Source organism: Punica granatum, chromosome 4 (assembly GCF_007655135.1).
Source record: "Punica granatum isolate Tunisia-2019 chromosome 4, ASM765513v2, whole genome shotgun sequence".
Lineage (NCBI taxonomy): Eukaryota > Viridiplantae > Streptophyta > Magnoliopsida > Myrtales > Lythraceae > Punica > Punica granatum.
In genome coordinates this window covers 35,659,322-35,674,446 of record NC_045130.1, presented here as the reverse complement: position 1 = coordinate 35,674,446, position 15,125 = coordinate 35,659,322, and the positions used below count along the sequence as shown (strand labels likewise).

At 32.7% G+C, this 15,125-nt stretch overlaps 1 long non-coding RNA gene across 1 annotated transcript; it reads left to right on the top strand.

Moving 5' to 3' along the window:
- The first annotated feature begins 12,699 nt into the window (after window positions 1-12,699).
- LOC116205585 lies at window positions 12,700-13,702 on the top strand. The gene is made up of 2 exons (XR_004156537.1): window positions 12,700-12,839; window positions 13,230-13,702. It is a non-coding gene; the product is annotated as an uncharacterized LOC116205585 (long non-coding RNA).
- The last annotated feature ends 1,423 nt before the right edge of the window (window positions 13,703-15,125 follow it).

Genomic DNA, 15,125 nt, shown 5'->3' with positions numbered 1-15,125 from the left:
TACAATGGAAAGGAAACCGATCTGCTCGAGTGGGCTGAGATAATAATTGACCTTTCTGGATTTTTCTCTCAAACGACAGAGATATTATCCTTTCCATATTATTATTGTCTTGCCATCAGATAATGTTGATTTGAAAATTCAATTATTAGAATATAGAATATAATATTCATATTAATATTAACTAGATGCAAGGCCCACGCATATGCGCAGGCTAGAACCGTTAGAAATATAAAAAAGAATGCTCTTCACCACTTTCGTAATAAATTATAAGTACACAAAACGTTCGTGACAACTTTAGCAGAAATTCATTAACAGTCACCTTAAATTAAAAGTCTCTTATAAGAAATTAATTGTTTTAATTTTTTATTTTGTGACTATACATTTGGTTAAAATTTACCTCTTACTGTAACCAAAAAAGAAAATTACCTCTTATTAATCATATTTTGGTTAAAAAATTTTGGTTATTTTTATACGGGTTGATAATGGGTTGTAAAATTTATAATTTTCCAGATTTTCAACAAAAATTGGAGTTATTCAGGACTTTTGAGTGAGAACTTTTTTTTGATCTTGTGAAGATGATGAGGGCATGTGTGTGTAAATGCTGAGATTTTTTTACCTCTTAAACACTATTTAAAGATGACTTTTCGATTTTCATAACTGAAAGACTTTTATAGGTCAATGAGTAATGTGGCGCAATAATACAACGACTTTGTCGCATTGTGACTTGTGAGAATTTCAAAAGGCACCAAATAACGGACTACTTGTGTCCTATATGGCATCATTTGAGACTTTGTTTCGATTTCTATAATTGTATATAGATCAGTTCAACTGGAAAAATATACAATTATTCCGTGTGGTACTATGAGTGCGTTTGGTTTCAGAGTTAAAGTAACTTTGATTTTGATTGTGAAAAATGACAAATGACATGGTATTTTAAATTTGACTTGGGAAACGTGTGTTTTTGTTGTGTAATTAGTAGAGTTAAAATCAAAATCATAATTCTAAAATCAAACTCTGAAACCAAATGAACCCTATATAATGCAACCTTTTGCTCATAATCTATACTATATTATAACAGTATGAGCACTTCAAGTGTATTTCTCTAATTTTAATAATTTCAAAAATACTCTTATACTCTTGTGAATTTTCCTCATATACTTCCGGCTCATGACTTTTGATCGTACCGTTAGTAGAGTGTTTCTCCAATTTTAATAATTTGAAAATACCATTATACTCTTGTGGCTTTTCCTCATATACTTGAGGCTTGTGACTTTTGATCATACCATTAGCGATATACTTACGTTCCATCTCTGTACTCATTGTGAATTTGCTCCAACAGTCGTCTGACATACCTTTTGAAAGACCATTTTGAAATATTTATCCTTCATTGCAGGTACATTTGCTCTATTAAATTTTGAAATACAATCTATATTTGTTATCTACCTAGATATATGCTTCCTTTGTAATATTCTGTTCGAATTTGCCATCAATGTTATAATGATACTATAATTCTATCTCTTCCATAACCTACTCTTATAATTATCAGACATTTTGATTAGTGCTCTTTCACTCGAACAATATAGATGAAAGTAACTATTGAAGAGACAATTACACTTATATGCATTTTCAAATTAACAAACACATTTTGAAGAAAAAACTGTTGAAACCTCGAATATAGTTCTATAAATCTAAATCTACATCTACATCTATACTATAAAAAAAGTACGATCCCTCCTATAATGTTTCTTCAATTTTTCTTTCCGTTTGACCGTCACTTAACATAATGATATTACAATTTTGCTCTTGTATATAATTAACATAATAAATCTCAACTTTTTAAATCACCATATCTTTCAGTATTGACTTATTTCTTTTCACTCAAAAAATGCGAGTGAAAGTAATTTCTTCATATGCCCTTGCACTGCTCATGATGAAATAAAATTTACATGTCACTTTTTTATTTTACTTGAAAAATATTTTTTTAGCATAAACAAAAAAAAATTTAAAAGAAAAATATAATGTAATTAGACAATCAAATCTAATGATTAAATAAGTGCAAGTATACTTAATCATAATAAATGACATAATAAAAGAAATATTGAATTTCATATTTGAAATAATGTGATTGGTCGGTGAAATGATATGATTGTGATGTAAACCGACATGATTATTTGAAAATGTGTATTTATTGCTACTATATATACCGCCTAGTTTTTCAAGAGACATGAGAAACCATTCAACCTTCCCCCTTTTCCATATGAAATTCTTCTTTATAATAATTTAATGAAAAGTCTCTGAAAATTTTCAGTCTTGTTGCTCGAAAATCTCAGTGATCATATTCCTATATGATAAGAAGGCATGTAATCTCTCTTATAAACTATCAATTTTATTTTACTTTATAGGTTTTTAACATGTCATCAGCAAAAAAACATTTATGTGTGGTATTTTGTTTAACCCTCGTTCATAGGTCATACTTTTTATTCCAATAATATCATCGGCTCTTCCATTGTTTCGAGATTATTTGATCGTCTCTTGTCTCGCTCAATTTAATTTTTCTACATACTCTTGATACTATTTTATTTTTCTTGAGCTATTCAACTATTTAAATCCGTATTTAATCTCAAATATTTCACATGCTTATATGATCTCGCATTTCTAATTTCCATTGAATATAGGTGAATGAAGAGACAAGTAAAAAAGAATCTATTTATCACCATGTTCATCTTAGATTTGTATCACAACTGCACAGTTTCAATAATTTAATTTTTTGTCCTTTATTTTAGTTTTCTTTATTTACCGATTTTCTTTATCCACAGTGTAAGCCCCTACTTCTCAATCTCTCCAATGGAAGAGAGAGAGAGAGAGATGGATCGAGAGAGAGAGAGAGAGAGAGAGAGATAGAGAGAGAGAGAGATGATATAGAGAGAGAGAGAGAGAGAGAGAGAGAGAGAGAGAGAGAGAATTGTAGCCTAATTAAGAGCCATGAGTTTGGTTGGAGTTTGTAGAAAACAAAGAGGAGGGAGGATAGAGGGAGAGAGAAGACAAAGACAACAATTTTTCTTTAAAGAGAAAGGCCACAAAGGAGGGAAGAGAGACAATGTTTGTTTTTCTTTATAAACACATAGATGAGGTTTCTATTTTTACTTTTTTAAAGAATACATGTAAATAAAGTTTTCATAAGGAAAAATAACTTATAATCCAAGAGATAAATAAGTCAAGTTTCTATGGACCAGGCACTTAAAATGACGAAGGCGTGCATCTTACCAAATCTTTCTCAAAAAAAAAAAATCTTTCTGAAAAATTGCGTGGAAAGAACAGAGCAAGGCGCCTCATCAACAGAAATAGAACAGAGCAAGGCGCCTCATCAACAGAGCAAGGCGCCTCATCAACAGAAATAGGACATGGAAAGTCAACCCCTGTTGACGATCAAAGTATACCAGGAAAAGCACCATCTTTTACTATTCACAATTTTTTTTTTTGGATTATAAGGGCTTAAAATAGTGACTAATAATAACCATCTGTTAGGAATAAAATTAATTTAGAAATGCTTTCGGTCTGACCCTTTCTTTTTTAAAAAAAGTTAGAGATGTCAATAATCCTAGTAAAAGAGTAGAGAAAGAAGAATAAAACTGCATGACAATTTTAACTTGCTAGAGTTGAGCTCAAAAATATTTGTCACTGTGACGCATTTTCATACCGCTTTTGACAAAAAGTTGAAAAAGTAACAAAAGAGAAAGAAGCGACAAAGAAAGAACATTAAGCACAAAATATTGTCTCTTAAATGAGCACTTTGCCAAGCCACTTATAATTTGCAACTGGGCATAGTCAACCTCGATTTGTGCCAAGGCTCGGTAGAAAAACCTACCAAGTTGATCTCTGATCGTACAGTGAGCGGTATAGTATCTATGAGAAAAGAGACATAATTGAACGTATAAGAACTAATTGATTGTGAAAAAATACCAAACTAATTTTTTTTGTAGGCCTCCTATAAAATGATTCCACTAAGACAATGGAGGGAAAAGGTTCCTCAAAAAATGACTAAGTATATCTGAGAAATGGTGGTCCCATTGCTAAGCCATAAGCAATTTGGTCAACAGTACATGAGGGACAAACCTGTATATATAATAGATCATATCAAGCAGGGGAAGAGATGAAAATGGAAGATCTCTAATGAAATATGGTTGTAAAAATTGAGGGTATTAAAAGGAAAAAAAATAATAAAAAAAGAATAAAAATAATGGAATATTTCATGGCGGTAGGGCGGGAAGGAAATAGAGAGTTGGCCAGCGTTGCCTTCTTGCAGTTATTTTTTTTCTCCCAAAAATTCTCCAAATGGTGTATCTATTAAAAGGTGTCTATAGGAGTGAGCGGAAAGGTTCGGCACTTGACAGTTTTTTTTTTTGCCCCTCCATAAGATTTTCATCTCTTATAGGTGCCTGTTGGAGGAAAAGTAATTAGGTGGCCATTTGACCAAATATTGGTGCACAAATTTTTCCATACATAGAGATTAACTAATGAATTTTCTGTTAGCAACAAAAATAGCTAATGAACTTTTTCTACGAAATGTCCCCGCAATATATAATTTGGCCAGATTAATAGCATAATCTGTAAGTGCAATGAAGCAATGACTTTTCTAATTAATAATTGTACACATTTTTCTAATTGGTTAATTTAAGCACTGATTATGAAAAAAACTTATAATTGTCTCTAAATATAAATTTATCCACATTAATGTTGTGTACAACCAGTGGTGGTATATGGTACATCAAAAAATAGTGGAAGTGCATATCTCTAGTGGTAGCCGCCATTGAACGAATCATTTTTAATGAAAACGGTTCTGATTATCAAAATATATACTTTTTCATAGAACTTTGAGATCACATGTAAGGCAGTGTCATTGGTTTGAATGATTAAAGTGGAAGGGTCCTTCTCCTTGCATAATTAAATATAATTATTCTTATGAGTTATATATTAAGAGCGATTTCGACAAATTATGAAAGCGAAGCAATATGTAAAAGCAGCTGAAAGGATAATGGTGGAAGAGAGATTTTTGATGGGTCAAGATTTTAGATGTGAGGAAGGGCATTTATGGAATTCAATAAAGAAAATAGAATCTAAGTCTAGATTTTCATTTTCCTATTATATTTGAAGAGAGGATTTATTGTTAGAAAATGTGTTTAAAATGAGGTAATTGGTGTAAATGGATCCATCTAAGTGAAAATGTACGTGCGGTTACATTTTAGAGTTAAAATTGAGTGACAAAGGAGGGATGTAAATGCATGTGCTGAAAAGTTAAAAGGGTTTATTGGGAAAATAAATGTGGAGAAACATAATTATGAGAAAAATATACATACGGTTACGTTTTAGAGTATTACAATTGAGTGACAAAAGAATTATGTAGATAATGCATTGAAACGTTTAAAGGGTATTTTGAAAAAGTAAATGTGAAAGAAATATAATTGTGAGTTTGACATTTTTATATATGTAAAATAGAATATAGATTTATATGTAGTACAGACATGTCAGAAATTGCACATTCATGATTAATATTCGAATACACATACACAAACATATATAAAGACGAACGTGAGGTGGGCCAAAGTAATTTAAGGGTATGGTCGGGGGGGGGGGGGGGGGGGGGGGGGGGGGGGGGGGGGGGTGTGTGGGGGATAAATAGCAGAAAAACAAAAATAACACAAAGATGGTAGGGACTGGTCAGTTTTAATATTAAAATTTTGGGAGGATATATATTTGTCATTTTCCTATAATGGCAGTGGCATCCCTTTCAGCCTTCAACCGTGACTCGAGTCTCCCCATCAACACGCTCTCCTATATATTCAAATTCAAAAATGATAAATAGACATTATTTTTCAGCCTAAATATTCCATTTCTCTTTTCCATTTATTTATTTTTTAGTTTCACAATGAAATTAATATTCCATTTCTCTGAACATAAATGCATGATCGTCAAATTGCCATCAAAAGATCCTGCTGTAATTTATCGACGTCATGCTATTTTACGCACTTTTACCATTATCTCATGTTCTAACTAGCCATTTATTTTTCTATAATCTAATCTTATGATAAACACAATTCTATTATTATCGATATACTGTTTAGGAAAAAAATTAAGAAGTAAATGAAAAGAAAGAAGATACCACACGCTTTCATCCATGTTTACTTTCCTATTAAATTTTTTATTGAAAATTGTTTTTTTTTTTGGATTACGAGGATGGCCCGTGGTCTAGTACAATGATATATAAATCCTAATGGCTAAAAAAAGGGCATGGATAGTCCTATTGGGTATCGAATCTAAAACTTCTTAATTACCAAGATAGAGTGTGCGGTACTGTGTCAAAAACATTATTTATGTGGATGTGAACTTCTTGTCGATTGAAAGAAAGATTCATAAATATAATATGAGAAAAAAGATGTAGTACAGTAGTGTATATATATATATATATATTACTTAGTAATAAGAGGTTTTAGATTCGATTCTCATAATGAAACTACTCGTATTTTTTTATTTAGCTATTAAGTATATTTTTATTTTTTTTAATATTAGACTCATGTTTTCTTTTGTAAAAAGGAAAGAAAAAATAAAGGTATAACATGTATACTTGGTCCGCTAGTTTATTAAATCTCATACAAAGACGATCTGGCTATAAGATCCTGAGCCAACAGGACACGTTCAATTATTGCATGCAAATACGCAAATGTCTCAACTCAACCAACCTTCAACCAAAAAACTCATTCTCTTTATGCTTTAAGAGATCATGACATAAAGCTGGGCGGACTTTTTTTAGCTAAACACAAAGTTGATTGCAGATGCTGATCATGTTTGCCTAAACAAGCTGTTAGATTGAAAAGCTTATGATGAGGGACAAAAAAAGAGACAAGTTGATGCAAAATGTCGAAATTGGATCAATGCGTGGTCTCCTTGAAACATGGGAGCGAAACGTACCATTGACGGAACTCCCATCTAGTGTATGATAACCCGATGTGATAATTGCCGCCCTGAGGCTGAGGACAACCTTGTTCCACTTCAAATCAAATTGAACATTATAAGACTATAATCGACATGCGTTTTATGATTTTTTTTTAAAAGCCTACTTAATATCCCCATTTACATACACGTAGCTGCGAGCAATTTTTTTTTCCATTAGAAAGGGGATGTGAAAGATAAAATACACAAAAGAAAGGCCTGAAAATTAATATCAATGAGATTGAATTTACAGCCTCTTAATTTTAAGGATGAACGTCATTGCACTGAACTCTATCTTAGGAAACTTTTATTTGAGGATAATAAACTATATTTTTTTCGGTTATAAAGAAAGGGTTATGCACCTAGTACATACAATGAAATAAAATCATAATATTATTAATAAAGGAGCACGGGAACGGATAGTCCCACAACAAATATCGAATGTAAAATCTCTTAGTTACTCGGTAAAACTATGCACTATCACGCTACTCCCTCTTTGATTAATTAGTGAATTACTTTATTTGGCTAGCTAGCTAGTATAAGCAGTGACTCAGTGTGAGGAGATTTTACAATTTACACTGCCACAGTACACAAGCGACTAGCCACAATGCAATATGACCCGGAACCATCTACATATTTATCTGTCCCCATTTTTGTAATTAATGTCTAGATAACATATGCATATACATACAAACACATATAAAGTTCGTACTAGAATAGGACATAGACGTATTTATAAATGGTCCTGAACTTGGAAAACGACATACATAGATAGGCACTGTAAAATTATGAGCGTGTGAAAAGGTTCAAAATCGAGACTGAGTATGTTACATATAATTAGATACAGTACTTGATCGATCATGACGTACAAATGCTTTTAATCAAAGAAGTCCCAAAGTGAGGAGGTACAAAAAGACTAAGCTAGTCAGGACCGATGTGTTGACCTGACCCATTTCAAAATAAATTGTGTACTGTCCATTGTGAAATTGATTGAGATGAATTGAAGATTGGGATGTTGTAAGAATTGAGGATGAGGATGTTTGCCTAGCAATAAGTATCGTTGATGTGTATGGGAGATTTTCATAATCTTTGTGACCAGCAGAACATAATCTTGCCTTTTCATTTTCATAGGTGTCCTTGTTTGGAAGAGGTCCCTCTGGAAAATCCAAAAAATTAAGACCAGACCCACCTCCCAATAATTCAGCAGCTATATACATTTGGTGCGCTAGCTAGATCTCTTCCATTGATATCATCCAATATTCAAAGACATACATACATATACATAATATATAAGGTAAATTACACTGGTGGTCCAAAATATTTTATAAATATTTTATTATGGTTCAAAAAGTTTTTTTCGCTACATGATGGTACAAAATATTTCAAAATTGTTTCATGATGGTACAAACAGTCAATTGACCCTAACGCCGTTAATATTTTGCTGACGTGACGCATCCTATGTGTCACTTTTATTACGTGGAACCAATCATAACGCGCCACGTCATTTAAGAGAAAATAAAATTTTAAAAAGTCCAAAAGAATAAAAAAAATACAAAAAAGAGTAAAAATTTAGAAATTATTTTAAAAAAAATTTAAATAAAAATTAAAAAAATTAAAAAATTTAAAAAATAATTTAAATAATTTATAAAAATTTAAATTTAATATTAAAATTATTTTTAATTGAAAATAATAAAAATTATTTTAATTTTTAATTAAAGTTTAAAATATTTTAAAGTTTTTAAAATTTAAAATTATTTTTAGAATTATTTTAAAAGTTTTTAAATTTTAAATTTTTAGAATTATTTAAAAATTTCGGCCACATCAGCAAGGAGGTGACACGTAGTTGCCACGTTAGTGTCGGCTTGACGGCATCAAGCTCGAGTTGACGGTTTATACCATCATGAAACAACTTTGAAATATTTTGTACCATCATGTAGCGAAAAAAACTTTTTGGACCATAATGAAACATTTGTAAAATATTTTGGACTATCAATGCAATTTACCTTAATATATATATATATATATACATATATATCTATATAATGGGTCAGAGCTCTAATAAACTAATAAGCTACACAAAAAATGGTGTATCAAAACTCTAAAAATATCACTAGAAAGAAGAGCTTGAATGCCCTCCATTAGAGAATGAAAGATGTGCGGAGATCGTGATCAGCTCCGAGACTTTCATGCAAGCCATTTTGCGTACTTGTTGCCCTCTCTGAGCGTGTGGAAATTTGAATCCTGCGACTCGCAGTAGGCCATGAACCGAAGTAACCAGCTCGTGGATGCCAAAATTGCTCTCTCCATGACCCAGAATTAATCCGCACACAAGATCCGATTCCATCTTAGCAGGCACACGCCTAAAGTCAAGCGCCCAGGCCAGCTCAAGGTCGGCCTAGGTTCCTGATCAAAATTTTGGGATGACAGTTGCGGCCACGCCGACATTATGAGCAAATCCTCCTAGCCAATGTCCAACCGTATCACGGACTAACCAGCCCATTCCAGCCAGTCCGGGGTTATCTTGAGAAAATACTTCTTTTTTTTTTCGATTATAAATAAGGCACAAAGTCTAGTTAATGAAAGAGAAATCTTAAATAATTAATAAAAGAACATGGATAGTTCTAGGTATCAAACCCGTAATCTCTAGGTCAACTTGCGAGATCGTGCGTCACTGCACTATACCCTTTTTTTATTCTTGGGGCAATACTTTCGTAAGTAATTATAAATCAAATCACATTTACGGAGAGAGGAAGAAAGAAGTGCGTAAGGCCCGCTCTGCCTAAAACTAAACGATTTAGGAATTAATTGATTATTACTTGATGGACTTTCTATATGCGTAAGATCGTTGGATTTCTCTTGTAATTAGAAATATTAAATTACAAAAACCTCTATTTTTCCTCCATAATCTACAAATGAAACACAGGATTACATATATTAAATGAGGGAAAACTCTAGCATAACATAGTGTCATGTGACATAATTAGTATTTTTAATTTTAGTATTTTTTTAGTTAAATGCACTTTGCCCTTCGACCTATGATGTGAGTTTGAGTTTGCCTCCTTACCTTCAAATTTTTGCAAAGTACCCCTGACCTTATCATAAAATAAGCAAGGTGTCTCCTCAATCAAATTCCGACCAAAAGGAGGCACATGCCACTCACTTGCCAATTGATGAAGGACAAAAATGTCACACTTTAATCGGGAAAAATAAAAAAATTATTCGGGCACGAAATTACTTCACAATTTTTTTCTTCCCCATCGGACAACAATGTAGACTCAGTGCAAACCAGGGCTCGACCTCCCCAGCTCCCGGATCACACTCTGACGACCACACATCTAGAAACAATTAGGAGCAAATCAGGTAATTTTATGGTACTAACAGGTCACAATGTTTCCTTTTGAATGAATTCCTCATATATATATATATATATATATATATATATAATATTATATTTCGTATATAGCATCACCAGGCCTTAAAATATGTTCTTATACTATCGTTCTTTACGTAAAAGAGCGAATGGTTCCTGTTTGTTCTTCACCAAAAAAATTAAAATTACGTATGAAAACTTTCTCATCGAGATTATTATCAATTAATTATGCAGAATATTCACCCTTAGAAGATCCTTCTTGGAGAATTAACCACATTCCGAACAAATAACATTTCAAACAAACTCAGGAGAAGCTAGCTATATACGCACTCACGTGTGTGTATATCTATATACTTATAGGCAGAAAGAAGATTGCTCAAGCAAGAAAATCGTTTGCATAATTTCGAATTAGTGCCTATAATTTATTTTCTAGTTCCAGATACTTTAATTATTATAGTTTGACATTTTTACCATTCATTGATTGGCATGTGAGTGATACATGTCCCTTTTTTGCCTTAATTTTGGAATTTAGTCGAGGAGGTACTTTGCTTATTTTATGATACGGTTGGGGATACTCTGCAAAAATTTGAAGTGAGGGGACAAATTCAAATTCATCTTATAGGTCGTGAGGCAAATTACATTTAAGTCTTTTTTTATTTAATAATATTTGGTATTCTAGTTCATGCGTGTAGTAATGCCAACTGGGTCATGCCATTCATTATAGTGCTAGAACCTCCGATGAATGAAATAAACAGTAGAAGCTTACATAGTACGTATGATAAGTTTTGATAAGATATACGATAGAAATAATGTCTCATCCATCATGTCACATTTTTTCTTTTTTTTAGGAGTAAATTGATAAATTAGTCCTCCAAACATGCATGTTATATTAAATCTGACCTCAAATTTTTTTTACATTAAATTGAACCTTCAGAGATTAAGTGTAGATTAAATCCGACCTTAAGAAATTTTTTACATCAAATTGAACCTTAAGAGATTAAGTGTACATCAAATCCGACCTTCCGTCAGAATGCCATCCAAAAATAGATGGACGAGAGCATCAGCGATTGAGGAGGACACGCCGGGAGTATGAAGTTTTTCCCACCCCTAATTAAAAAGTGAGAGAACTGTAGGAAATACTTTTTTAAGCCAGATATAAATGGAGAATAATAAAAATATGAGAGAGAACAATCAAACAATGCCACATCAACTGTTGAATGCCAGATCAAATTTTTCCATCCATTTTTGGACGGCACTCTGACGGAATGTCGAATTTGATGTACACTTAATCTCGCAAGGTTTAATTTGATGTAAAAAATTTCTTGAGATCGGATTTGATGTATACTTAATCTCTCAAGGTTCAATTTGATATACATTTAATCTCTCAAGGTTCAATTTAATGTAAAAAATTTATTGAGATCGGATTTGATGTACACTTAATTTTTTAAGGTTCAATTTGATATATACTTAATATCTCAAGGTTAAATTTGATGTAAAAAAATTTTTGAGGTCGAGTTTGATGTACACTTAACCTCTCAAGGTTCAATTTGATATAAAAAATTTCTTAAGGTCAGATTTGATGTAACATTCATGTTTGAATAACCAATTTGTCAATTTACTCTTTTTTTTCAGTGACGACGTTATCCCTCAAACATATATGTGTATTTATTTATGGAACTTTCCTTCAAGTCAACTAAATTGTTCACAATGATTTATTTTTAAATTTTTTAAAGGAAAAGAAGCGAATGTTCCCATTGTTAAAAGATTATTTTATGTTCGAGGAAGTAAAATGACATTATATATCAATATCGAGGTATTATAATTAATATTTTAGGGTTTGATTTATGACTTTATATATACGATTTAGCTCCAATTGTGATAGATGCGGATAGTTTCTTGATTATTATTATCTCATTTGCCCTATAAATTGGATCGATTTCTTCAACATGAGTTGGTTAATTCCGCCAACAAATACTTACCGAAGGAAAAAAAAATTCCGTGAACAAATCCAGCCTCCGCAGACCACTGAAATCTACTGTAATGTTTCAATCGTCATAAGAAATATTGTCAGCTAATTTTTTCAAATCTTTGTTAATATAGGACTTTTTAGCTAACTTTTATTTTTGGCTGACATGGAGAGTAAATTTTTCCTTAAATTATTCATCCAATCTTTTTTCTGGAAAAAGTATATATTGTGCATGCCACGTGGCACTTAGACACATGAAAAAATTAAAATTTTTGTTAACAGTAGATTTTTTATTTTTCAATCAAAAGATATTTGCGAACCCTTATTTATTTATGACAGTCTCTTTATCATTTCTCCCTTTTTTACGGTTAGAAAAGTGCCCTAAAGAAGAAATCTTCCTTTTTTGTTTTTCGGTGGATGAAGGAGCAGCGGAAGCCCGAGCAAAAATAAATTACACTACACAGTAACGGGGCACCCCATAAGGGTCACCAGAAATGAGAGCATCGATTCCCTCCCGCGGTAAGTGAAAGACATGAAGGAATCTTCCTTACTTTTCAGTTGGTGTCATACATTGTCTGAATGCATAGTTTGACTAGAACTGTTTTGTTTTTTCGCATTTGCACGAAAAATCTTCTAAATGTTTCAATTTGCAAGGTTAAAAATTGTGATGATAGGGGTTTGAAGATATTTCGAATTCCTCCAAAACTTTAAAAAATTATTCAAAATCCTCTAAACCTCTCTTCCTCCGTAAACCGTGAACCCCTCAATCCAAACACAGTGGCGGAGGTTGTTGAGGAGGGCCACCTCCTCGTACAACCTTGCCACGGGAAGGTGGAAGAGACTTTTGACACATTTGGTGGGGGAACATCATTCAATTTCAAAATAATATATTTCGTACTGATGGTGCAGCAGAAGGGAACTCACGATGCGAAGGCTGGCACAGAATATCGAAATTGTCACTCTTGCGACACGGCAGAGCTGAAGTCTGGCCTTAAGTTGGCATGGAATTGATTGGGAATACGAAACACTAATCCTCGATGGCCAATAGCACTGTAAGAGACAGGAGCTTGGAGTGATGCAATCTTAAGGGAGATTCAGGAAATAATGCACCGGGATTGGATAGTGATGGCGAGACACTCTCATCGGAAAGGCAGCCTGTGCACGCCGCGCGGATCGGATCCCGGTTTATGCGCTCTTGTTAACCGTGCGAATTCAAAGACTTTAGTCTATGTCCATTGTGGACTCGATATTTTATTGTTTGGGGATGCCGTCGGGGGTAGGTGATCATGTCACGGCTAGATGTATTGTTTAATTTCTTTCTTAATGTATTCAGATTTCGACCCCATTTTACCCAAACAAAAATGAAAATAAATATTGCCTAATCGCGAGTCATTACTTTACATTCTCAAAGGGAATGAATATTGAAGCTGAGAAAGTAAATAAAAAAGGCCCTATATAAAATTTAATTAGTATACCATCAATAAAGTAGTTGGCTGAGTGATACTCGTCTTGAAATCAATCGTGCCTCTAAATTAATTATTATTATTTCTACTTCGTTATATTAGATATATTTATGGATCTCCCCATGTATAATGTAAAAGTAGTTGATTGAGTGGTAAATAATTTTATTCCCAGTAAAGAAGTGCATTTATTGGAATGAGAAATAAACTTTATTGCTCAATTTTTCGGAATTGCGAGATAACGTCTCACACAATTTTTTAGTTTTTTTTTAAAGAAGATTTAATTAGTATACCGCTTGCCTTTTATCGGAACGAAATAAAAGTTTATATATATATATATATATATATATATATTTTAAATCACGAGGGCAGCTCACGACGCATGGGCATAGTATAATGATAATTAATAAAGCAAAATGATAGTATCATATGTATATGTCCTGTTGGGGAGGTTTGAACCCAAAGCTTCTTGATTGTTCTGAATTAAAGTCTTATAACATAGCATCAAGACTCATAAATTTTTAATCGACAAGAACTATGGGTCCTCCATGTAATGATACGTCGTCAACCAATATATCATATTGAACTCCAAAAATCTGTGGAATGCCACCCAAAGTACTTATGCAAAATGAAACCTCATCGCCTGTATATAGCTTAAACACGTACATGAAATTGCACACGATCTCATAGTCGTAATTAATAGATGCATGCACGGAATGTCTCAACTATATTGTATATATAAATATCAAAAGTGACGAGAGAGTGACCCATTTTCAGGTACTGGGCAAGCAGGGAATTATCATGATATTTTTCCTATGGATTCGCAAATAGACGTTGTGGGTGAAAGGTTTTGTCTTTCATGCAAATATTTTTGTGCTGGCCGGTTTTGTGGTGAGCAGTGTTTTGTTTGATTATTATGGGACCGTCAATCAGTACAATATATAGACACAAACATATGTCTTCTCTATAATTGTTTTATATATATAGACACAAACATATGTCTTCTATATATATATATATATATATGGCAAATTCCACGTATCATCCTCAGCAATTCAGTAAAATGCTCTGTACATTTACTTTTATAAAATATGACAATAAACCCCATAATTTTGGTGAAATAATAGTTTATGTGTTGCCATGTTGACTTGATTTTTCTATTAATTTTTAAATTAAAAAAAAATATTTTTTCCAGTAGGCATACCGAAACTATTGGAAGTAGGGGTCACGGATGGCCAAGCGGTAGCTTTCAGGAGGGGGACCTCACCCCCCATTGCAAGCGGCATTTATGGCTCTTGCCTGGGATGATGGTGACCTCTGGCGAGCCATTGCACTGCCTCGACTT